The following is a 26945-nucleotide window of genomic DNA, read 5'->3' as shown; positions in this document are numbered from 1 at the left end:
GTTCTGGGGTGTAATATGAAGGGGGCCTGGCCTGCTTGTTTGTGTTTTCTGTCTTTCCCAGTACCCCCAGCTGTTTAGCCCCAACGAAAATCACGCATAGGTCTCTATAAGTTATAAAGCTGATTGGCCCATTAGCTCTAGCCTCTCACTGGCTAACTCTCACATCTTGATTAAGCCATTTTTCGGATCTATGTTAGCCACATGGCTCAGTACCTTTTTTCAGTGGGGCAGATCACATCCTGCTGCTTTAGCCGTCTGGGCAGGAGTGGGAGGAATCAACTTCCTCCTTCCCAGAATTCTCCTGCTCTCATTGTATCATTTCTACTTCCTGTCTGGTTTTCCCACCTATACTTCCTGCCTGGCCAATCAGCGTTTACTTATAACGTGATTGACAGAATACAGACAATTCTCTCGCACCACTGGGGCAAAGGAGACACAGCTCCCCTAAGTCATCCTTCACGTCTTGAGAAGTCTCTTTAGGATTTTAGGGACCTTTCTTTATGCCGAACCAGGATGTGTGGCTTGGACACTGAGGAGAATTTCAGGACCAGGCATTTTATGGAGCAGGGTTGGAACTTCATTAAAGATATTTTAATCTAGGCTTAGGCACGAGGATTAGGAGAAAGGGCAGCTTGGGTGGAGCTGGGGATGTTAGACTCCTCTATGTGTGAACAGGACTCCTCAAAGGAGAAGCTGGGCTCATCGTTACAAGGATCTTATAAGGGATTCGATGTTGCTATCTTATCAATGAGTGGTTTCTGAGAGGATCTGATAAGACTAAAATCAATAAAGTTAGCAGCCAGCCCAATGGGTTCTAAGGAAGCAGGTTATTTTACAGTAAATGGTTTGGGTGATAGCTATTTCTCATGAATGTCTGTGAAAGGAGGGGATATTAACCATATCATCAGCCTTTACAGCCGGTCCGCTGGGTTTTGTTTCCCAACAGGTGAGAGGCTTCAGTCAGACTCTGAGGTGAGGGGCCCTTTTCCCTTCTTGTGTGCCCACAATTTCCCTGTATTTGTCCTCTCTCATTGTGACAAGCACAAGGCTTGTCTGCAGTCCCAGTTAATCCTCAAAGCCTCCCAGCAAAGAAGCTCAATGCTATTCCTCATTTTACACAGAGGACATGGGGCTTACACGCATAAGTTGCCCAGTGTTACATAACTTGCATGCGCTGGGAACAGGGACAACTGGGCTCTACCTCTCCTAAGGAAGGGTTTGAGCTAGGGTTTAAACAACTCACTAGCCTAGCAGCCGGGGATTTCCTAATGCCCTGGGAGGGCCTCTGAGAAATGAGACATTCTAGGATTAGGACGTGTGTGTGTGTGTGTGTGTGTGTGTGTGTGTGTCTGTGTGTGTGTGAAAATACACTGGCAAATTTCATTCTAAAAGTAAAGCAGTGTTCAACACACACAGAACAAAACTTTTTAAAGAAACGGATGGATTAAGCTCTATCAAAGGTCGCGGGGAAAGCAGGGCTGAGGTGCCTCCCACTTGTATCCCTAACACTTGGAGGCTGAGGAAGCAGATTTGCTGTAGGTTCAAGGGCAGCATGGGATACATAAGACCAGTCTAGCCTGGGCTAATGCGTTCTGTCTCAACCACCCAAAACAAAAGGTCAGAGGAGCAAACCTGAAAAAGCTTCCGAATGCCCAAAGCTAGAATAATGGGAGTAATAAAATGCCGATAGTAATGGATTATAACCCAAAGGATAAAGTAAATATCCATCAGTACATATTGATGGAAAAGAATGATTGCATAAATAAATAAACGAGTAGAAAGACAGAATGCTCCTGCAGATTACAAATTAGGGATGAGAAGATCTCCACTTGGCTGCCACTGTAACAACCGCTGCGGGCAAAATTCTATTATTGATATCTGACATAATCGTGGGACATAGATTATAACTGTGAAGTAATAATGATACGGTATTAACTGAGGTCCGTATTAATTCTGATTTTCTTGGTTTTTACCATTAGCTGGATCTGTCTACCCAACTCTCCCTTATCTACTCCCAGCTGCCTGCTTTCTCTAATTCGCTCCCAAGCTTTCAAAGACTAACAGAAAAAAAATCCCATGATTGAGGGGCCTAAAAGGAAAGCAAATATATCCACCCATCAGAGAGAAAGCAGTTGACAAATGGCAGGCATGGCCAGTAGCTTCTGCCTGGCTGCTGTGGTTACGTATGTGATATCCTCCCCAAGGACTTGAATGTCGGGGCCTGGACCACAGCTGGGAACACTATTTTGGGAAATTCTATAAACTTTAGGAGGTAGAACTTAGGTGGTGGAAACAGGCCTCTGGAACAGGTTCTTGGTGTATCTTGTTCCTACATCCTTCTTGTCCCTTTTCTTCACTTGTCTGTGACAAAACTGAATATCTCTACATGCCTCCTATCTGCCCTGGCACTCACTCTGTAGCCTAGGCTAGCCTCAAACCCACAGAGATCCACCCGCCTCTGCCTCCCTGAGTGCTGGGATTAGAGGTGTGTGCCACCACCGCCCAGCTGTTTTTAATATTTTAATGTTTAGACTTTTTTTTATTTTATGTGCATGGGTTGGTTTGCTGCATTCTGAGCACATGTGAATGCCTGCCTGGTGCCTGAGCAAGTCAGATGAGGGCATCAAATCCCCTGGAACAGAGTTATAGACAGTTGTGAGAAGACGTGGGTGCTGGGAATAGAGCTTAGATACCCTCTCTATCCTCTGCAAGAGCAACCAGTGCTCTTTACTGACTGGCTCTAATTTTTAAAATCTATCTATCTATCTATCTATCTATCTATCTATCATCTATCTATCTATGTGTTTCTGTGTGTGTATATATATATTGTCTTAGGGTTTATATATACATAAATATAGGTTATATGTATATAAACCCTAAGACAATATACATACACATATATATGTGTGTGTATATAAATATATATGCTATATAGAAACACACACATATACATTGCTGTGAAGAGACACCATGACCATAGCAACAAAACTCTTATAAGAAAAACATTTAATTGGGGTGACTGGCTTACAGTTTCAGGGGTTCGGTCCTTTATCATCATGACGTGGAGCATGGCCATGGTGCAGGCAGATGTGGTGCTGGAGCTGAGAATGTTACAGCCTCCAGGCAACAGGAAGTTGACTGACACTCTGGGAGATATCCTGAGTATAGGAAACCTCAAAGCCACACCCACAGTGACACACTTCCTTCAAAAGGCTATACCAGCTCTAACAAAGCCACACCTCCTAATAGTGCTACTCCCTGTGAGATGATGGGGCCAATGACATTCAAACCACCACAGGTATACATAGTAGCTATGCTAAGGGTTCTGGTTCCTTCTGAGACCACGTCACCACTCTTTTTTTTTTTTTTTTTTTTTGGTTTTTCGAGACAGGGTTTCTCTGTGGTTTTGGAGCCTGTCCTGGAACTAGCTCTGTAGACCAGGCTGGTCGCGAACTCACAGAGATCCGCTTGCCTCTGCCTCCAGAGTGCTGGGATTAAAGGCGTGTGCCGCCACTGCCCAGCTCACATCACCACTCTTAAGGCAATGGATCACCTCTAGAGCTCACTCTGACCCATTAAGGTTTAGACCCCTACTCAGGGCCAAGGCAGCAAAAGTAAACTGTCTGGTTCTGGCCAGCTCTCTTTTCTTTGATGCTGGTGTTTCTGACTTCTCTCTGGACAGGTTGATTGGAGCATCTTCATCCTGCATTTAAGCATTTCCATTTTAAAATGATCAAACAGTTCCAATGTGCTCACTAGACCTTCAAAACTTGCAGCGGCTCAGACCTCTGGCTCCCAGCCAAGAGAGACTCCAGCTGCTGACTGACCCTGCCTGGAAAGTCAACTTGGAAGAGCCGCAAATGTCCTAATCCTCTTCCAAACGACGCTAAGTAGGTTTATCCAGTGACCTGTAAAACCGAATTAGTAAAAGGGACACTTTAATTCCAGCTTGTTAGAGAGTTTCTAAAATCTTCAAGAAAGCCAACACAGCAGATTCTGTGCTGGGATGGGAGGGGGTGTACGGGGGAGAGACACTCCTCCCATTTTCAGTCGTAAAATGTCCTTGCTTTTCAATGACTTTTCGATGGTCATTCTGCACACACACTTTTCTAGGGCTTGAACAGGATGGCAGTCCAACAAGGTCAAGTGATCCCCACTCCACCCGCACCATGCACTGGGCCCTGTCCAGCGGCACTCTGGCCGGGCTGCAGGAGTCTACTCGGGCTTTTCTCAGAACATCTCGCTGGAGCTGATCTATTGCACAACACCAGGAAACGGTCCATATGAAACCCTGGCTCTCAGAGTGTACATGTTCTGGTTTTTATTCTGCAGCTCTTTTATAAGACATGCTTTCCTTTCCCATAATGTCATCTGGAAGCAATTCCTCCCAACAGCTGGATCTGCTTTCACAATTGGTAAACACGTAAAATGGAAGACTGTGGAAGATGCGGAGACTCGCAGCGGAGCCGCTTCCCCGCCCCGCTTGGCTCGCGTTCTGAGGCTTATCTGGGGTCTCCGTACAAGCCTCATCAAAACCCAGAGTGTCTTCAAACAGGCAAGCCTCATCGCATTCCCTTCTTCAGAGGGTCAACATGTTCTCTGGGGGAGAAATTTTCTGAATGCCTTGCAGATAAAATTGATCAGATGCAGGCCAGATCCCCAGCTGCCAAGATCTGCAGGCTCCATGTGGAGGCCAGCCCAGCAGAATCTTCCCAGCATTCCCACACCTCCCTGCGGCCAGCATCTCAGGGTCCCCTGGGAGATCTCCTCAAGAGCATGGCTTTCCGGTGCTGCAGCCACCAACGCCCATCCAGAGCGAACCAGAGCCAAAGAAGACTAAGTGGGTCATTAAAGGAGACCACCCCCTAAATGCGATCCTCAGGAACAAGTTTGCGTGCAGACTCAAGCTGGAGACCTGCCCAGTTCTGGAAAGACAGGGCCCGAGAGCACAGCTGTCTGCACAGGGTTGGCTCCCTCTCTCCTTTCTGCCCCCAGGGACCAGAGGTTCACTAGCATGGCTAATTCTGGTCCTGAGAATCTAGGGGCGCATGTCAACTGGAATACAGTATAGGGGACAAAGTTTAGACTCTGTGCCTTCCATAAACTTCTGGTGGAAGTTTCTAGCGTGCGCGGGAGTGAGGGTGGGGTGCGAGGGGGGCGCAAGCTGAGCACGTGGCCCACTTTCAGAGGGTGCTTGGAAGTGGGTCTGTGAACATCTGCTTAGCTACTGAGAAGGTCACAACCCCAACTGGTCCTCTTCTGGGCTGGTGGGACAGCTTTCCTTCTAAAACCACTCCCCTTTTAGGCAACCATTCTCTGCCCCGCCCCTCCCCCCACGTGTGATGGGTAACTTTATCAAATTGATGCAACTACAATCACCTGGGAAGAGGGATTGCTCACGTTGGGTTGCCTCTGGGCATATCTACGAGGGTGGGGGTGTTAAATGAGTTCATAGAAGTACGAAGATATGCACTCTGAATGTGGGCAGCCATGTTTTATACTCTGGGTCCTAAACTGTCTCATAGTGAAAAAAGCTAATTTAGCGGTCTGGAAAGATGCCCTCGGTGGTTAAGACTATATACTACTCTTGCAGAAGACCAGAGTTCTGCTCCCAGCACCGAGCAGGTGGCTCACAACCAGCTGTAATTCCAGCTGCAAGGATTCAACTCCGTCTTCTATCTTCTGAGGGCACCTGTAAGCATATACTCAAACACGTATATAAAATTAAAAATAGTATGAATTTGTAGACATATGTGATAGTACAGGCCTTTAATCTCAGCATGTGGTGAGCAGATGTGGGAAGAGTTCTGTGGACTAGAGGCCAGGCTTGTCTATGTAGCTAGGTCCCCGTTGGCCAGGGTTACATAGCAAGATCCTATCTCGCAAATAAATCTTAAGAAAAATAAATCTTAAAAAAGCCATCCAGCTAAGCAGATAAGCGTGAGTGTGTTGATTTCTCTCTGCTCTTCACTAATGTGACCCCTGTTTTCCATTCCTGCAGGCCTTGATGGCTGTGCTGAACCATAGCCTGGAATTGTGAGCTAAAACTTGGTCAGGTTGTTTAGTCACAGCAAGAGAAACGGAGGTAGGACAGAAGGGCCATCCTTCCCGTTGCCAAGGCTCCAGACTCACCAGAAAATCCCAAGGAAGGTGATGGCCCAGCTCCGCAGCCTAAACCACAAATATGCTTTCTCCTGAGAAGCCACGGGGTCTCCACCTACACGGTGCAGCGCGGTGCATTTGCTCAGCCCGTCCGCTCCATTCTCCCTCCTCTGACTTGATGGAAGTCCAGGAACAGAATCTACCTTCCAAGTTCTTTACTCAGATCTGTTGGTCTCTTGCCTGGACCTTGGAAATACAGGAGTTTTGAGTTCTATGCCAATGCTTACTCCCTCAGGCCTGGATGTTCTGGTCTGGCTTTATGGGTTCCTGAGAGGGGCCTGGGAGGAATTTGGAGAGCATCACCAGAGCCCAGGATAGAGGGATGGGAGGGCAAGGGCAGACCCCTTGGTTGATTCTGCAAACTGATTGAGGATCAAAGAACCGAAGGCAAAACAGACAAATTCAGGGTGGAATTTTTTGGATACTAATTTAAACCAACCGGGACAAGATATTTTGAGATGATCAGGAAATTTTAGTTGGAACTAAAAACATTTTGGCTGGGCAATGGTAGCATACACCTTTAATCGGGAGTTAGAGACAGGCAGATCTCTGTGAGTTCAAGGCCAGCCTGGACTTCAGAGTGAGTGCCAGGGTAGTCTCCAAAGCTACACAGAGAAATTCTGTATTGGAAAAAAAAACTTTTTTGAAGCTAGGCATGGTGGCACAAGCCTTGAATCCCAGCATTCTAAAGGCAGAGGCAGGCGGATCTCTGAGTTCAAGTCCAGCCTGTTTTACAAAGTGTGTTCCAGGACAGCCAGAGTAATACAGAGAAGCTCTGTTTCAAAAAGCAAGCAAACAGGGGCTGGAGAGATGGCTCAGTGGTTAAGAGCTTTGCCTGCTCTTCCAAAGGTTCTGAGTTCAATTCCCAGCAACCACATGGTGGCTCACAACCATCCATAATGAGACTTGGTACCCTCTTCTGGCCTGCAGACATACACACAGACAGAGTATTGTATACATAATAAATAAATAAAATGTTAAAAAAAGGAAGCAAACAAACAAGCAAAAAGAATTTGAGATTATTAAGTTTGGTTTCTGAAATAATAGTATTATGATTATATAAGAAAAAGTCTTTTGAAAGGCCGGAGAGGTAATTCAGTGGTTAAGAGCACTTGCTGTTCTCCCAAAGGACCAGATTTTGGTTCCCAACACCCATACTTAGTGCCCCATAACCACTTGCAACAACGCCTGCTCCAGGGAACCTGACACCTTCTTTTGACTCTCACAGGTACCTGTACATATGTGGACAGACACACACACAGACACGCATACATAGACACAGATTTAAAACAAAACATTTTAAAAAGAGTCTATGTGGAAATATTTAACGCTGAATTTCAGTGTCTGGGGTTTGTTTTTACATGCTTCAGGAAACAATAGCCAAGAATAAACAGCAATAAGGCAGGAAGGCTGTGGTGTTGGTGGCCAGATCTCAGAGTGCATCTAAGGGCTCCCTTGTAGGACTCTTCCATGTTTATGTACCGTGAAAATGTTTTTGTAATAGAGTTTCGACCATAATCTCACCATAAACCCTCAAAGAAAACCAAAGGTACACCTGTCGCTAAGCGTCTGTGATAACTGAATTCTGCTCTTGGGTTTATGCCACTGGGTGACAACTGAGTTAAGTTTCCCCTATTACTGACACCCCCAGATCTCTGCACTGTCCCCTCCATGTGCTGACTGCCACCTCTGTTTCCTCTGAGGACCATCTTCCAGGACCTCAGAGAAGGCTCCCGCTAGAAAAGTTAAGGCCAGGCACGGCACACTTCCTCCCACCCAGGCCTTGGCACCAACTCCCACATCCACTCTACTTTTCCATGGCCTCCTCCAAAGGATCAGCCTTTCTTCTATCTCCAGGCTTTTCTCTGAAGGCTTCCTTCTGGTAGCAGATGTGCTTCATGCTTGGTTTAGGGTTTTTGTTTGGTTGGTTGTTTGGTTGGTTGTTTTTGTTTTTTTTAGGACATGGTTTCTCTGTGTAGTTTTTTGGAGCCTGTCCTGGAACTCCCTCTGTAAACCAGGCTGGCCTCGAACTCACAGAGATGTGCCTGTCTCTGCCTCCCGAGTGCTTGATGTTTGTTAGGTATATGAACTAGTCATCAATGAGCGAAGATTACAGATTCATATCTTCATGGACTGTTAGCGCGCACTCAAGGGTCCAGACACAGTACACAGAAGGAGACTGGAGAAGATGAAGGAAGGAAGTTCAACAGTCCGAGATGTTCAAAAGCCAAATCCAGCAGCTTGGTGTGATAGTGAACTTGCAACTTCAACATTTGAAGGGCCGAGGCAGGAGGATCCAGGCCACACCAGGTTTCGTTTCTATTTTTTCTTGAGCCAAGTTTGTAAATGTTGAAACTGTTGGCCAGGCCTAACTAGAATGCAAGTCCCTCATAGGGACAAGTACACTTTGTCCATTGCTATAGCTCAGTGTCTGAGCTAGGGACCGGACAGGGCATCTGCCCAGATTCTCTAGATGCACGTTCTGATGAACCTGAGAACGTTCCATTCCAACCTGTAGATCGTTGTTGTGTTTCCCTTCAAGGCCACATTTGCTTTTTATGCAGAAATAAATTTCTTCTCTTAGGATACATACCTCTAGTAAATCACCTAATTTAGCTGATAAGTAAGCAGTTTGAAAACAAAATCCTAATTAGGTCATGAGAAACACCATGGCTCATATGATAGAAATATGCAATTGCTAGGTCCCCAGCAGGCTGAAAGCACTGGGTGGAAGGGAGGTAAATTTTCTGCCCCAGAAATCTAGCCAAAGAACTCATTTGAGGACTGAAGCCTCAGGAAAAAGACCCAAGGAAGGAGGCAGAGAAGGAGAGATCGTTTCTGGGGCCCAGAAATTAGGAGTATTTAGATCTCACTTTAGAAGTCCCAATGGCGGCTGGGTTTGTGCTTTGGTTTGACTGTGTTCCTGCGAACTTGCTGATGGGAAGGTCAGAAGATGGTCATTATTGAAGGAGAACGAGTCCAATTCTTTTTTTCCTTCTTCTTCTGGGTGTCAACTTCTAATAAAATGTGCTGTTGTCAAATCAGACAGGGGACGGAGTTGGAATTTTACAACTCTGATAAAAGTGAGATAAAATCTTACCATCTTAATCAAAGCATGTGCCACCTGAGCTCGCTCCCCGGCTCATCCCTCGACGTTGGTGCCTCCAAGTGCGGGTTAAGGATTTGTAAGAGAAGATGGGTTTTGATTAAGTGCCACATTTAGTGTGAGGTGACATACTCTTCATCATTGCACGGGAAGATGGGGACCACAGCAGTTTTACAGTTAGTTCCCAATGTACATCAGGAGTCTAGGAGAGCGGGCATTTTTCAGTTGCCCTTGACTTTTCAAGGACACAATGAAGGCGTGTACATGAGAGTGTGCCTGTGTGTACACGTGTGTTTGGAGAGATAGTCAAAAGGCAGCTCCCTGGCCTGTGCTAATGGGCGGGTTTCCCTGCTTGGGGTTTGATTTACCATTGTCACCTAAGGCTGTAGTGCTAAATTCGTCCTCGTTTCTTGAAGTGCTAGGCAAAGGTCCGCATGCCTTTCTCTCCTTTGAAATGCCAGGGTTGCCACGGCTTAGATTTGAAGACAGAGAAGCAGAAGGGAACATTTCAGGTGTTCCATGCCGTTTCAGTCTCTGCTTTCAATGAGAGAAAGGAGACCGGATGGAGCCAGAGCCCCTCGCCTCTGAACCTGGGATGTGGAGCCTCTAGAACCGGAGTCTGATGAACTCAGCAGTGGCCGCAGAGAGAAGGAAGTACAGAAACACCCAAGCTGGTCCGGAGTGTCCGTTCAAGAGGCGAGAGAGGGGTTGATCACGCTCAAGGAAAATGTCTCCCACCTAGTGGCAAGCCCATCTCCAGACCAAATTTCCTACAATGTCACTTACACTGTGCCTGTAACTTGTTCAAAGCCCTCTGGCAATCCCCTCATTGCTGAAAATCTGTTCACCCTGGCACAGTAATCCTCCTCTGGGCACTGCCAAATCCAACTGTCTTCTCGCTATCTCCCAAATACCTGACTGCTAGCCTTGCCCAAGTCACTCCCTGCCTGGAAAGCTGTGTTGTTTCTCGTCCCCATGGAGACGGTTATTCATCTTCCTCAGGCTGGAGGGTACCAATCCTGTTTCAGGAAGAATCCAATGCCCACTTGCCATAACCTCAGCTCCTTTATTTAATGCAGAATCTGAACTGAGAGCCTGCTTGGGCACCTGAGATGGGACAGAGCAAAAGAGATCAGGATATCTGCTTTCAAAGAGACCATCTGTAGTCCTGGGAGATCTGTCCCCAAACTGAAACAGAATTCAGAAGCAGGCTGTAATGCAGCTGAGCCTTGTTAGGAAAGGGGAGAGGGCAGGAGCTCAGCTAGCTAGAGTTGGAGGCAGGTCGCAGGTTAGGAACCTATTAACTCCAGGGGGTTCTAAAGCAAGCCGATCTGGGGAGGAAAGCCTAAAGCTGGGACCTTTGACCCAGCAGTCCCAGGTGTCCAAAGGCATGGTGCCTTCTCCCCAATTTTCTGGTCTTTGGGAGGTGTGGTGGTCTGAATGAGAATGGCCCCTATAGGCTCAGGTATTTGAAAGCTTGATCCCCAGATGCTGGAACTGTTTGGGAAGTTTTAGGGGGTGTGGCCTTGATGTAGGAGGTGTTAACTCGGGATGGGCTTTGAGGTTTTAAAAGCCCACTCCAAGTCTGGTGGTGGTGGAGCACGCCTTTAATCCCAGCACTCGGGAGGCAGAGGCAGGCGGATCTCTGTGAGTTCGAGGCCAGCCTGGTCTAGAAGAGCTAGTTCCAGGACAGGAACCAAAGCTACAGAGAAACCCTGTCTCGAAAAAAAAAAAAAAAGCCCACTTCAGCCCAGTCTCTCTCTCTCTCTCTCTCTCTCTCTCGATGTAAGCTCCCAGCTACAGCTACCACTCCAGAGCCATGCCTTCCTGCCTGTCACCATGTTCCCTGCTGGTCACTGACTCTAATTCTCTGAAACTGTAAGCTCCGATAAAGTCTTTCTTTCAGAAGGTGCCTCAGTTATACTGTTTCTTCACAGCAATAGAAAAGGAGCTAAGACAGGAGGGATAGAAGCCCTCCTCTTTGATTTCTTCTCCCAGGAGCTGTGCAGCTAACTGGGCTCTGGAAAAGAGTGTAGGTTAGGAAAAGAAAAAGAAAAGCTTTGTTGTTGAATACTGAGTGCAAAGGTATATACCGTATATGTGCATGTGTAGATATAGAATGATGTCCCTATCCACCCATACCTTCCACACCCCACACACCTTTGCTTGCCTGACTCACCTCTCCCCGCTGCTAACCAGCACTTGCTTCTCACACTGTGACCTCACCTGCTTCTGTGACCTATCTCCCTATGACCTCACCTGCTTCTGTGACCTATCTCCCTATAACCTCACCTGCTTCTGTGACCTATCTCCCTATGACCTCACCTGCTTCTGTGACCTATCTCCCTATGACCTCACCTGCTTCTGTGACCTATCTCCCTGGACAGTTTCCCAGCCCTATTCTCACCCCCACACCATCTAACCTAAAGGGCTGGCATTCCTGCTCCTTACTTCCTACCAGTATGACCGTGGACAAGTTCTTTAGCCAGTCAGGGTCTCAGCTGGCTCATCTGCAAAATGGGTTAGCAGAATGTGGTTCTGTGATTCACTCCAGACAATCCATGCATATACTGAACACGGGGTTTAGTTCATCTATGAAGCATACCTGTGCTTGGGGGAGTATTCTGACTCCTGGGCTTCATGCCCTGCTGCAAATGGCTAGCTTCCTCTTTCTGCTGCACCCTTCCACACGTCTGCCCTCCTCACATGGGGTGGTGTTTCCTGCAGTTCTGGTTTCTCCTTCTGACCCTACTTCCTCTTCTTAGTCACCCCCATTTCTATCAGTTGCCACCACCCAATCTCTCATACCCAGCCACCTCCCCACCCCCCAAGCCTACTTTACCTCCCAGGATCCATTAGTCTGGCACTCTTGGTGCCCTCCGTGCATGGCATGCCAGCCTCCTTGACCACGCCCTCCTCCCATTTTTTTCCTGATCCTGAGCAATACTCCCTCAGTGCTTACAGGGTTCCAGTGACCTCAGTGGATACCAAAATCTGGGAAGATGCAAATTCCTCATACAAGATGGTGTTTGCATAGACCCTAAGCACAGCCTTCCATATACTTTAAATCATTTCTAAATTACTGGCGTCATCTGATGCGATGCAAATGCCCTGGCAATAGTTGTTATGTTGCATTTGAGGGAATTGTGACCAGGATGAAGAAAGTCTGTGTTTCTCATGTCAGTGTAGCCATAGGCCTAACAGGAAGGACTAAAGAGTAACTAAAGATCTACAAGACAGTGAACCCCTGCAACAGGGTGCCCCTACACAGTGCTGTAGCCATGTGGGGTTCAGCTTCTTGTTCGGCACCTAGAAACCTCAAGTTTTGCATTTTTGGAATTTCTTTTCTGGGTGTTTGATTGGGGGAAGGTCAAACCCATCAAACCAGACCCCAAAGCCTTGGAAGTGCTATGAACTCCTCCTCACGCCACCCCTTCATCCTCTCATTTATTGTTTTTACTGAGTCAAGCTGTCGAGCATCTGAGGCATCACCTGTCTCGAAAAACCAAAAACAACAACAACAACAACAACAACAACAAAAGTATTGATTATGATCTCTCTCTCTCTCTTTTCTTAAGACAGGGTTTCTATGTAGCTTTGGAGCCTGTCCTGGTACTAGCTCTTGTAGACCAGGCTGACCTCAAACTCAGAGATCCTCCTGCCTCTGCCTCCCAAGTGCTGGGATTAAAGGTGCGTGCCACCACCGCTGCCTGGCCTTGACCATATAGGTAAAAACATAACCATCAGCTTGCTGTTAAATGTAATGAAATGTTTGCATGCTCAAGCTAGTAAGTAAGGGTGTTCAGCTGAGCGCAGGGATCCAGCCTGGAGCCTGACTCCTTGAAAGGGGAAGACAGGAGGAACAGCAGGGCTATTCTTGGCTACGTGGTGATTCTGAGTCAACCTGGGCTACTGAGACTTTGTCTCAAAAACCAAGCAGAAACAAAATAAGGCTACTGATGGAGTTTATATTTTATAGCCACTGAAACAAATATTCAGTGTCTTACCTAGGGTTTTTATTGCCGCGAAGAAACACCATGACTATGGCAAGTCTTTGTTGTTGTTGATGTTTGTTTGTTTGTTTGTTTGTTGAGACAGGGTTTCTCTGTGTAACAGTCCTGGCTGTCCTGGAACTTTCTTTGTAGACCAGGCTGGCCTCAAACTGAGATTCCCCTCTCTCTGCCTGCCAAGTGCTGGGATTAAAGGTATGTGCCAGACCACAGCAACTCTTGACAGGAAAGCATTTAATTGGGCTGACTAAATGGGATTTAGTCCATTATCATCATGATTATCATCACGGCAGAAGTCATGTCAACACACAGGCAGACACGGTGCTGGTCAAGTAGCTTAGAGTTCTCCATCCAGAGATATCCAGGCAACAGAAGAAAGAACTGAGTCACTGGGACTGGCTGGAACATCTGAGACCTCAAAGCCCACCCCCAGTGACATCCTTCCTCTAATAAAGCCACACCTACTCCAACAAGGCCACACCACCTAGCAATGCCACTCCCTCTGAGCCTATGGTGGCTATTTTCACTCAAATCACCACACTCAGTAATTTCAGTTTTGCCTTGCGTTTGGGAGACAAGTCTCCCCGGACCCCATTTCAAGTGTTTCCGTGGGATCTTGGCAGATTTGTTGTCCTGTTCAGAATGAATGGCTGGACCCAAGTATTAAAGGAACTGAATGGTCCAGAGAGGAGGAGGAAAAACTCCTGCACTTGGCCAAACTGATGCCAACACAGTAGCGGACCATCGCTCCCATCAATGGAAGAACAGCAGCCCAGTGCTTGGAACACTATGAGTTCCTCCTGGACAAAACTGCCCAGAGGGACAATGAAGAACAAACAACAGATGACCCCGAAAACTTAAACCTGGAGAGTTAGATACAAACCCAGAAACAAAACCAGCTCGGCCCGATCCAGTGGACATGGATGAGATGAACTTGAGATGCTTTCTGAGGCTTGAGCCCAACTGGCCGATACTCACGGAAAGAAGGCTAAGAGTAAAGAAAGCAAGAGAGAAGGAGCTCTCATCTTGCTGCCCTCCAGAAAAGAGCTTCGAGCAGCTGGCATAGAAATTCAGAAGAAAAGGAAAAAGAAGAGAGGAGTTGATTGTAATACCGAAATCCCATTTGAAAAAAAAGCCTGTTCTTGACTTTTATGATACTTCTGAGGAGAATTACCAGGCCCTTGATGCAAATTTCAGGAAGTTATGGCAGCAGGATCTTGATGGGGAACTAAGATCTGAACAAGAAGGAAGAGATAGAAAAAAAGACCAACAGCATTTAAAAAGAAAAAAAGAATCTGATTTGTCATCTGCTATTCTTCAAACTGTCATGCCCCGTGTCTGTGCTCTGTGCGCTGGCACCCAGTTCGCGAGCTTCGGGAAAGGAGGCTGGAGGTTAAAATACACAGACACACACAGACAGAGAGACAACGACACGGGTCATCCTTGAATTCCCCAAGAATGCCCCCTTTATTGTGTTCCGGGGCAGATTATATAGAGATAGCCACGCCCCAGCCAAACCCACCAGAAACCACTCTCCTGCCATCAGGAACTCGTGAAGGTCTCGTGCTCAGAGCAGCTGTAGGCACTCAGATCAGAGGATTACAAGAAATTCAGGATCTGGGGTATCACTGCTCCCAACATCAAACTAGTGGTGTCTCTGAATTTACTAAAAAGACAAGCAAGTTGGTGCTACCTGCCCCTCAGATTTCAGATGCAGAATTCCAGGAAGTTGTCAAGGTAGGTCAGGCCAGTGAGGTTGCTCGGCAGACTACAGAGGAGTCTGGAATCACAAACTCTGCTTCCAGCACTCTCCTGTCTGAGTACAAGGTCACAAACAACAGCATCGCTCTGAGAGCACCACCGACACCAGCCTCCCAAGACAGAATTTTGCAGGAAGCTCAGAACCTCATGGCCTTGACCAATGAGGACACTCCACTGAAAGGTGGGCGTGAGAATGACTTCTCTGGTGTGACCCCACAGCGGCAGGTTGTGCGGACTCCAAACACGGTTCTGTCTACCCCTTTCAGGACTCCTTCTCATGGAGCTGAAGGGAACAGCCCCCAAACCAGTCACTAATGCCACCCCAGGTAGAACACCACTTAGAGACAAGTTAGCCATTAATCCCGGAGATGGAATGGCAGACTATGGTGATCCCTCTTATGTGAAGCAGATGGAACGGGAAGCTCGTTAACATCTCCGTCTATGGTTGTTGGGCCTCCCTGCGCCTAAGAATGATTTTGAAATTGTCCTACCAGAAAATGCTAAGAAAGAGTTGGAAGAACGTGAACTAGATGATACTTACATTGAAGATGCCACTGATGTGGGTGCCCGAAAGCAGGCCTTACGAGATGCTGAGCGTGGGAAGGAAATGAAGCGAACACACAAAGCTGTTTAGAAGGCTCTACCAAGACCGTCTGAAGTAAATGAAACTATTTTAAGACCTTTAAATGTAGAACCACCTCTAACAGATTTCCAGAAAAGCAAAGAATTGATCAAAAAAGAAGTGATTCCTATGCTTCATTATGACCTTCCCCATCATCCCCATGAGCCGTCTGGAAATAAAAAAGGAAAAACTGCTGGATTTGCTACCAACAATTCTGAGCACATTACCTATCTTGAGCATAGCCCTTATGAGAAGTTCTCCAAAGAAGAACTGAAAAAGGCCCAGGATGGTCTGGTACATGAGATGGAAGTGCTAAAACAAGGAGCCAGGGAGAGCTCTCCGGTGAAGCTTACAACCAGGTGTGGGAAGAATGCTACAGTCAAGTCCTGTCTCTTCCTGCTCAGAGCTGCTTCACAAGGGCTCATCTCACAGCAAAAAGGACAGAATTGGATCTCTTGAAAAGAGACTAGAGATAAACAGAGGTCCCATGACAACAGAAGCCAAGAGAGCTGCCAAAGACGGAAAAGAAGATGAAAATTTTGCTTGGCAGTTACCAGTCTCGTGCTATGGGGCTCATGAAACAGTTGAATGATTTATGGGACCAAATTGAACAGGCTCACTTGGAGCTACGCACTTTTGAAGAACCCGAGAAACGTGAAGACCCTGCTATTCCCCGGAGACTAGAGTGTCTAAAAGAAGATGTTGCAGTGGCCACCGGAATGAGAGAAAGAGCCTCAGCAGAGATACGCAGATTTGCTGGTGGAGAAAGAGACCTTACAGGCAAAGTTCGGAAGCACAGCTTATGCTCCGCCACAGAAGAACCAGTTGCTGGTTTCATACTCTGCAAGCCTGAAACTTACGTTTCTCTTCATTGACAATTTTACCCAGCACCTGTGGTTTCTCAGTTGTTTGTTTTGAATGATACCGATCTTGCGCATTCCATGTTACAGACTTGGACTCCAGGATAATGGGGGTTTAAATTATCCAGACGTTCATTCATTCTTTGCCAGTGTCATATTTGCAAAATTTCATACTTTAGGCCTTTAATTTAAAAAGCCTGACTTTAAATACTGTCTGTGAGTAAACCCTTGAACAAAAGGAACATGTGAAAAACTGAAAAAATAAAAAAAAAGAAACTACTATATTATTTAAATCAATGCTTGGCCCATTAGCTCTAGCTTCTTATCGGCTAACTCTTACAGCCAGCCGTCAAAGCCTCGGCTTTAATCCTATCCATATTGCTTACCAAATTAAAGACTCAAGGTCAGAAAAAGAGAGAGACAGTAAAGAGAGATTCAAAGATGAAAAAAAAACCTCTAAATGGTTTACTGTGTGTTTAAAAATATATGCAGGCTTGGGAGAGAAAAGAAAAAGGTTAAAAAGTCTTTAAAAAAAGAGAGTAGTTGGTTGTGGTGGTGCACAGAGGCAGGCAGACCTCTGTGAGTTCAAGGTGTGGTGGCACAGGCCTTTAATCCCAACACTCGGAGGCAGAGACAAGCAAATCTCTGTGAGTTCAAGGACAGCCTGGTCTACAGAATGAGTTCCAGGATAAGATACACAGAAACCCTGTCTCAAAAAGCCAAAAATTAAAAATAAAAGAAATAGAGTTCAGGGCTGGAGAGATGGCTCAGTGGTTAAGAGCATTGCCTGCTCTTCCAAAGGTCATGAGTTCAATTCCCAGCAACTACATGGTGGCTCACAACCATCTATAATGAAGTTTGGTGCCCTCTTCTGGCCTGCACAAACACACACAGACAGAATATTGTATACATAATAAATAAATAAATATTTTTAAAAAAGAAAAAAGAAATAGAGTTTAAAATAAAGCCATGTAAAGTAGAAAAAACACAGAGAATCTTGATACTGTATGTTATTATGTTCTCTTTGAATTGTTTGAATACTGAGGAAGGAGCAACAGCTGCCAAAAGATATTTGTTTATAAATGCTGCTGAATTAATCCAAGATAGGTATTTTGAAAGTACCCTGTCTTCAAAATTGACGTCAAAAGGTATGTTACTTTGGAGAAGAGGTTTTGCTTTTGTTTCCACAGGAAATGAGAGACTGTGGATTCATTCTGCATTAAGAAAAACCAGGTTTGATTAAGGAAGACCACCTGAGAAATCTCTGGTAGGGACAGATGGCCCGGATGTCTGAGTTCTACATTCAGAATGGATTCAAGACTGCTGCCTGAGATGATCAAGATTTACAGGATAGTTCAGTGAAGGACTTGATTATAGTTCTAAATTTTCTTTAGGTCCCCATAAGATTATCAGCACCCCCAACCAGCAGGAAGTAGCCTGGAAAACTATGCCCACATTCTCAAAAATGGACTATGGATATTTTCCTTTATTTAAAAAAAAAAAAGATCTGGGCAGCGATTGTGCACGCCCTTAATCCCAGCACTTGGGAGGCAGAGGCAGGTGGATCTCTGTGAGTTCAAGGCCAGCCTGGTCTACAAAGGGAGTTCCAGGACAGGGTCCAAAGCTACAGAGAAACCCTGTCTCGAAAAACCAAAAAAATAAAATAAAAAAATAAATAAAAAAAGAGGGGGAAGTAGTGTGGGAGAATTGTCTGTATTCTGTCAATTATGTTTTAAATATGCGCTGATTTGCCAGTAGCCAGGCGGGAAGTACAGGCGGGACAACCAGACAGGAAGTAGAGGTGGGTCTAGGAGAACAGAATTCTGTGAAGAAGGAAGCCCATTCCTCCACAGTTATGAGCCCACCACAGAAGAAGCAAGATGTGATCTGCCTTGCTGAATAAGGTACTGAGCCACATGACTAGCAAGAATAATGGGCTAATAATGGGCTATATAAGTTATAAGAGTTAATAAGAAGCTTGAACTAATGGGCCAATCAGTTTATAACTAATGTAGACTCTGTGTGATTTCTTTGGGACCTAATGACTGTGGGAACCAGGCAGGACAGAAACCTCGGACAACACAGAGGTATAAGTTAGCAAGGCTCTTCCAGGGTGATTTGAGCACATGAGGCTGCCTTCCCATCATCCCTTTTTCCAACTGGGTATCATTGTCCCAGCTGCATCCCCATCAAGGCATATAGGGTCCAGAGTAGCTCAGGATTGGTGGCCCTTGTGAGGACAGGGTTAGGGTAGTGGCTGTCATGAGGGACAGGAGATAGATTTTGAAGTTTAGTGGAAACACGTCTTTCAAGTTGTGTGACTGGGTGGCTGGAAGAAGATGAGGAGACAGTGCTGCCTGGAGAGGAGGCAGGGAGGCAGTGGTCAAGGAGCCCACAGTTACCCTCCCCCCATATCTTGCCTACTGACCCTGCCTTACCAACCACCAACTGTAACTCTGTGTCCCATCTCACTAGTCCCTCAAGAGGTGACAACTATGTTAACCCTGCAGAGAGAAGGGAGCCGGGCAGGCAGTTTACGCCAAAATAATGCTGTTGCTATGTAGCCTGGAATGTGATATTAGGCAGCCAAAATGCAGGCAGCTGAGGGTGTGGGGACTCAGCACATTCAGAGGCTGTCACTTTCTAGGATCTGATCTCTAAGCAGAAGGCAGTTTTGAGGCTCACATACATGGCTCACTCCTTTGCCAAAGTAACACGGGCTTCTTTGAAAACCTGTATAATGAAAAATTAAAATTGAGCTGTTAAGGGCATGGGCATGTACCGCTCTAGCAGAAACCCTAGGTTCTTTCCCCAGCGTTAATATTGGGTGTCTCACAACAGCCAGTCCCAGGAAACCGGATATCTTCTTCTGACCTCCCTGGGTGCCTGTGCTTTTGTTCACATGCACACCACACACACACACACACACACACTTTAAAACAGAACAAAATCTTTAACAATTTTGAAGAGCTTGAAGGTCCACAGGCTGTGTTCACTGCGTATCCACGCATGCGTGCTGACTTCGTAGAACGCAAGCTTGCCTCTCATATAGACATTCAGAAAATCTACTTCTCCTTAAGAAATGGACTTTCTCACAGTGAACATTTCCGAGTAAACAGCACCCACCTCAGAACCAACACCGCCAGACCCCTGATGCCCTACCCAAGGTGCTCGCCCTCCTGCCTTTCCACAGGACAGACTGGTTTGTGAATTTGTGCCGTTAGAATTGTCGTTTCCTGGATTACCAGAGGAACCAACTGTTTGTCCACATCTTAGGGGATGAGTTACAGTTCCTCTTTCATCAATCATCATTTTAAGTTCTTTGTCCAGGAAATGGCTGGCTCTTAAGCAATCTCTTACTGTCGAATTTAGCTGAAGCATGTCTACTTTCTTACAGACTCGCCTGACCATTCGATCCCTCCAGTTGCGCTTCTTTGCTGCAAAGCAACATGGTACCCCTCTAGGCAACACCTGGCGGGAGTCATTTCTCGATGACGGAGCTGAGCCTGACTAGACCCTGCTGCTTTTTCAGTGTCTATGAGAGTGACAGAAATAAGTCTCTGAGCCCTTTTAAGAACAGAATTGACGCATTTCAGGAAAGCTTTTTTTTTTTTCCTGCTAAGATAGCTTATGGTGCAAAATGAAACAATCTACAGAGGTTGAATCTTAAAAAACCCTTTTTCAAATTGATTTACATGATGAGTTTGACTGCTTTGCATGTATGTGTTTTATGTATGTGTACCACAAGTGGGCCTGATGCCAGAGAAGGTCGGAAGAGGGTGTCAGCTACTCTGGAGTTAGAGGTGCTAGTGAGTCGCCATGCTTGTGAGTGGGTGCTGGCTGAGCTGAGGTCCTCTGCAAGAATACGTGCTCTTAGCCACTGAGCCATCTTTGCAGGCCCCAAAAGCAGAATTTAGGCACCTGGCATTAAATTTAAAGTTTTTTTTTTTTCAAGACAAGCCTTCCCTATGTAATAGCCCTGGCTGTCCTAAAACTCTTTCTGTAGACCAGACTGGCTTCAAACTTAGAGATCTGACTGCCTCTGCCTCCCAGGTGCTGGGATTAAAGGTGTGCAACACCACCACCTGGCACATTTAAACATTCTTAATAATAGTGACTGACACACAGTGTCTGATGTATGTCTGTAGACAGAGGTCGCTTGCTTGTTTCCCGAAATATTCACACAGAAACTATATTAATTAAAACACTGATTGGCCTATTAGCTCAGGCTTTTTATTAACTCACTCTTACAACTTAAATTAACCCACTTCTATTATTTTATATTTTACCACGAGGCTCATGGTTTACCAGTAAGGTTCCCTCTGGCGTTTGTTTCCTTCAGTGGCTACATGGTATCTTCCTGACTCTGGCTACTCTCTCTCTCTCTCTCTCTCTCTCTCTCTCTGAATCTCTGTTGGGATTTTCTGCCTGGCTTTCCTCTGCTAAGCCATTGGCCGAAACAGCTTCTTTATTAACTAATGGCAAGAAAATGTATTCTCAGCATAGAGATGGGAATCCCACATTGTGTGTCTTTGCTGAGAACAGCCTAGGCAGCTACCTGGACAGCTGAGACAGTCCTGAGGAATGGAGTGTTCCTTGGGAATTCCTGCCCAACCATTTGGCAATGGCTTTTGATGAAAGAGAAAAGGCACATCAACAACTGTGGGCAGTAGTGTGCTCTCTTGCCAAAGTCAAGATCTTCCATCTTACTTGGGTTTCTCTTCTTTCTGTGATTACAACACAATCTACCAGATCACATCTGGGCAATTATCAGATACATGGCTGCATTATAAGGGACAAGGATTGCCTTGTCCCCTTCAATCAGCATCATTCCAGCTCTTTCAAGGATTTGGCTTTATTAGACTTAGGATAGTCATATTTTTTTTTTTGCCCCAGGCTCTTTAAGACCCAGCCAGAGTCCTGGTTCCTTTCCTCTGTGGGAGGCTGTTTGTGACCTGTCCCTGAGTCATCTTTAGAACTCTCCTCTTGCCCACGTCCTCCATCTCCTCCTCACACCGGCACTACTCTGTGTCCTTCTAAAGTCCACCAGCTTCAGGGGGAATTCTCACGTCTCCTCACGATTTCCAAGGAGCAGCACCTCATCCTTCAGTCCACCGCAGAGACAGATAGCATGGTCGGCGGATTGGGAAAGCCAAGCCTGGGGCGACTCTGAGAAAGATGTTGGTTCCAAGAACAGCAAGAGAAGGTGCATGAGGGACTGTCCCAGGAAAGTGGGGTGCACGTGACTGAGGGCAGCTGCAGGCTGGAGCAGGGTAAACTGAATGTTAGGGAGGCCTGGCTTCAGGGAAAGCCCTGTTGTTCTGTTACTAGCATGATATTAAGTCAGCAGTCCCAAGCAGGGAAGCGGACGGGATAAGTGTGTGGACAAGTTTTTAGTAGAGCACATTTGAGAACACGGGCACCCAGAGAGTGAGGAAGTCAAAGACGCTGATATGGCATTTCTAACCAGAACATACAGCTCTGTTCACGCTATGTGCACCCATTCATAAGTGTGCAACGGCCATGCAGTTTGCATGAGATGTTGGTGTGGGCTCTGGGATTAGTACCATGGTTCAAAAGGTGTTTCCATTCAGATGGGAGGGGTCCGGGCTGTGTGGGAAAAACCAAGTTAGACAATATTTAAAATATTCCTTTTTCATGCTGATCACCACTCGTCGGAAATGGTATGGGTGGGCTGTGGAAATCGGTGACCAGGAAGGATGTTTCTAAGGCAATCAGTTCCATTTGAGACCTCAAGGATGAGAAGGTGCCATTTAAAGGAGATCTTGGACAACATATTCTAGTTAAATAAAAAAGAGTCAACCAAGGCCCTGGGGTATAGCTCCACACACTTCGGGAATAGAAAGAACACCACTGTGGCATGGTCTGTTCATCTAGGGGGCATTCTGACCTGCTTGTCAGGCTGTCTCTGGAGCCATCTGGCCTTGGAACTTTGTCTTTGGTTCCTAGATACCCTGCGTTCTGCCTACGTCTCTTTTCTCTTTCTTTTCAGATCAGCTACAACCAGAAGTGACATTAATGGACACAAAAGCCCATCTAGGGTTAGGAGAGGGAATTAGCACCAGCTTAAGCCGCTGCAGAAACAGATTGGAGAGAAACCCTGGGGCCAGCCTGGCTCCCCTTTCCATGGTTGGTTATGGTTCTTAAGCACTTTGACCCATGAACCCCTTCAGAATTCAGACATGTGAAAAATCATACACATACAACATTCCATATACAGCTTTAGAAGGGCTGGTGATAAAAGTTCTGTGTGATTCTCCTAGGGCTCTTCAGCAGCTCAGTTTAAACTAGCCTGTTGGGCTGGAGAGATGGCTCAGAGGTTAAGAGCACTGGCTTCTGGCTGCTCTTCCAGAGGTCCTGAGTTCAATTCCCAGCAACCACATGGTGACTCAGAACCATCTGTAATGAGGTCTGGTGCCCTGTTCTGGTGAGTAGGCATATGTGCAGACATAATATTATATATAATAAATAAGTAAATCTTAAAAAATGTAGACTCATAAACTATGAATTTATTTTTAAAAAAACCTAGCCTGTTTTCTCAAAAGAATGAATAGAGGTGCAAAATTCACCCTCTAAAGAGGAACCAGCCTTCAGCCACCAGTTCTAATGTCTGTTCTGTATTCAAGAGAGACACACCCACCCACACAGGGCAAAGCGACGCGTGCTGACGGGGAAAGCATGTTGGCACAGCTCTTACTCTGCAACTCATGGATTGTCTTATCCCCTTGGCACGCTTTGCCCAGAGGCAGGCTTGATATTGCCCCATTTTATATATGGGGAAACTGAAGGGCAGACGGCCAATCAGGTGCCTGCAGTAACTGGGCCAGCTGGTCGCCGCCCTGGAATGAAAACCTACATCTTGTCATTCCCAGCTGCAGGTTCCTCCAGAAGCCCCGGTCAGGGCTCCTTTTCTCCCTCTCTGTCCCATATTTACCCCTCGGCCTGGTGACATCCCTGCAAAGGAGGCAGTACACACCCCGGGGTCCGTGTGGACCTCCAGTGGGAACGTAGATGTGGGGGCAAATATTTTCCGACGCAGGAGAGAAACACGAAGCTCGCCTCCAGAATCTAAGGTTGTGAAGATGAGGGGAACTTTCCAGAAGGATGTTTTCTAGGTTGGTTACATCTGGAATCATTTCTTTTATCTTTTGAAGACTTCACGTTTCTCGCCAAACGTCTGCAGAGACGAACTTTGAGGCCTGCACTTTTAGGATTGACACTCGTTTCTCCTACTGTTCCACGGGGCGGGGCGGGGGGGGGGGTTCGCCTTGCCCAGAAAACTGGGCCCATACTTCTTGTCGTTCACCAGGATAAACGCCAAGTGGATCAGAAATCCTGATGTGAATCATAAACCATAAAAATGTTAGGGGGAAACTCGGGAGGATTTATTTATATCCTGGGTGTGGGGGAAGTCCATGATTTGAACTGTGTGTGTAACACACCTGCCGTTCCAGGTTATAGCGGGGAACACGAGGCACACCCTCCCCAACGAGTACTAAGGATCCTTAACCTGGGTTCCTTTCCTCCAAAGAGGAGATCAGATGAGGAAACCAGTTAGGCTGGTGGCGCCCACTTCTCGCGTCGCCTGCTTGGCAGAAGGTTTAAAAACAAGCCTTATTGTTGTGTCTCACAAAGGGAGACAGTCTATTGGTCATGGTGATGTATAGACTCCAGGTTTGGACCCCAGAATCTTAGATCACCTTGACAACACAAAAAGAGAGGATTCAGGGGACGCCATTAAGTTTCACAACGCATGAAACCCTGTCTGAGCTCAACCTAACATTCAAATGAATGTTTTCTAATGAGAAATAAAACCTCTAAATGCAGAGAAAGAAAAACGTTAATAAATTCAACGACCTTATTCAGAAATGGTTGCCTCTCAAGGACATTAAAGGTTGTGAGAAAATTCTTGTCAAATTTATCGTGGGTACAGGTTTAGCTGTGATATTAGGGATATGAGGGACATTTAAATGTTGGAGAAAAATGTCACAACTTGATAGGAAGTCAGGCAAAAGGCATAGATAGCTTACCCACACATAAAATAGATGTTGCTAAATAGACTTTGAAAATATGGAAATGTGGGCTGGAGAGATGGCTCAGAGGTTCCAAAGAGTTCAATTCCCAGCAACCACATGGTGGCTCACAGCCATCTGTAATGGGGTCTGGTGCCCTCTTCTGGCGTGCAGACATACACACAGGCAGAATATTGTATACATAATAAATATATATTAAAAAAAAGAAAATATGGAAATGTGTCAGCTTCCACCCACACTGCCGTAAAGGCCGAGTAGAAGCACCCTAGCCTATGAACTCGCCAGGGTGCCAGAAGTGTGTAAGGCATTCTGTTAGCATGACTGCAGAGAAAGGGGCCTCCTCCTCTTCCTGAGTGAGGACAGAAAGTGGACAATCTCTTTGGAAGGAATTTGGAGATATTTAGTAAGACCACTATGTATTTACCTTTGACCCAGGGGTCCTCACTCCAGGAATTTGCCCTGCAAGTGGGTGTCCCCAAAATAAGACATCTTTTTTTTTTTTTTTTTTTTTTTGGTTTTCAAGACAGGGTTTCTCTGTGGTTTTGGAGCCTGTCCTGGAACTAGCTCTGTAGACCAGGCTGGTCTCAAACTCACAGAGATCTGCCTGCCTCTGCCTCCCGAGTGCTGGGATTAAAGGCGTGCGCCACCATCGCCCGGCAAAATAAGACATCTTCAAGGCTACTCATGGCATGGAGTTTGTCACAGAAAAACGTCAGAAGCCACCTGAATGCTCGGTTTCATGAGACCCAATAGGATGAAGGATGGTGGGTTCCCGTGATAAAGAGCCACAGAGCTAGAGGCCGGCAGATGAGTGCTTCCGGGATGTAGTGAGTGCAGAGAAAACAAAGTAATAAAGAGCAGATGGAGCACACTAATTTTATATAAATAAAAGACATACAGGAAAAATAAACCAACACTCAAAATGCCACTATGAAGTCTACTTTTTGTACAATTAATATAAACTAGTTAAAAACAAAACAAAACCCTCAAAGGACTAAAGCAAACACTAACAAAAAGTGGACGCATGTAGGGACTGGTAGGAGTCCAGATAGGAGGAAAGAATGAGGCTGGAGAAAAATTAGTGAGTATACCTTTAAATCTACATAAAATACAGCATAAAAATTTTCCACATTTGAAATCATTCTCTTATGGACTTACAAGATTCATTTATTATTCTTTTAAAAGATTCGTTTTACTATTATTTTAGGTTCAGTTTATGTGTGTAAGTCAGTGTGTAGACATCAGCATGTCCACGGAGGCAGAGGTACAGGATTCCCTAACCCTGGGATCTGCTGTTGTAGGCAGTTGTGAGCCACTCAACGTGGGTGCTGGGAACTGAAATCAGGCCCTTAACAAGTATGAACACTCTTGAGTGCTGAGTCAGTCCCCATATTCTAAGTTATTTAGCATGTAAAAGGTGTAAAAAAAAGAAATAAGGAAAAATATAAAACTAAAAGAAAAGAAATAAAGAACCTAATTGTTTATGAAATTGGTGATGGAACCACAGGAGAGAACACGTAATTCGCGAATCCAGTATTCTGACTCTGCACAGAAGTAGGGGTGCCGAGTGTCTTCAGAAGGTGTTGATCTGGGGATGACACTGGAGTAGTGATTCTGAAAACATTCAGGCCATTACAGATAAAGTGGAGGATTAAATATGTTGATGCTGGCAGGAAGAAGCATTGTGGAGGGGAAATGCCAAATACAGAATGCGAAGCTGAGGGAGAGTGCCGTGAGACTGGATTTGAACTAGAGGAAGTTTCTTTACAAAACCGCCTCATTCACGTACTTACATAGCAGGATTTGATCACATGGTGATTGGGTTATTTACTGGAAAAACCTGCCTTTAGCTGTGTTCATACCCTTAATCCAAGAGCTTTCTGTTTATTGTAAACAGGATGAAATAAAATCAACCACAGGTCAAGGGAGGGAGCAAGCGATTAGTTCACAGGAAGTAGCCATAGAGAATAAGGGGGAGTCGGGAGATGGATAGAGAGACACCCAGGAAGTAATAGGGTGGGACTTTGAGTTTCACGGTCCTTTTGGTTTGGGATGGTGGAAGAGAGGCTCTGAGATGCCTACAGAAGAGGAGGATCAGTGGAGGAGGGAGGTTTTCTCCGCCTCTCTGAGCTAGCAGGTTTACACCGTAGTAGAATCTGGCTCTTGGGTCTTTATTGGTAAAATAAAAGGACTTAATTAAACCAGCATTTGTCTCCTCCTGTGGGGGCAGAGGTGGCAGAGTCGGGAGCAGTGTCTGTGGCTGCAGGACAGGAAGGCTCCCCCCAGGCTGTGGCTTTAGCAGCGAGGCAGCAGCCAAGGAAGCAATAGGATTAGGTACAACCATTGTGTTGCAAACATAAAACAATGTCT

At 46.0% G+C, this 26945-nt stretch overlaps 1 pseudogene; it reads left to right on the top strand.

Moving 5' to 3' along the window:
* Positions 1–4428: 4428 nt before the first annotated feature.
* Positions 4429–20035, top strand: LOC142856715 (cell division cycle 5-like protein; annotated as a pseudogene).
* Positions 20036–26945: the final 6910 nt, after the last annotated feature.

Source organism: Microtus pennsylvanicus, chromosome 9 (genome assembly GCF_037038515.1).
Source record: "Microtus pennsylvanicus isolate mMicPen1 chromosome 9, mMicPen1.hap1, whole genome shotgun sequence".
Lineage (NCBI taxonomy): Eukaryota > Metazoa > Chordata > Mammalia > Rodentia > Cricetidae > Microtus > Microtus pennsylvanicus.
This window is presented reverse-complemented; position numbering and strand designations above follow the sequence as displayed.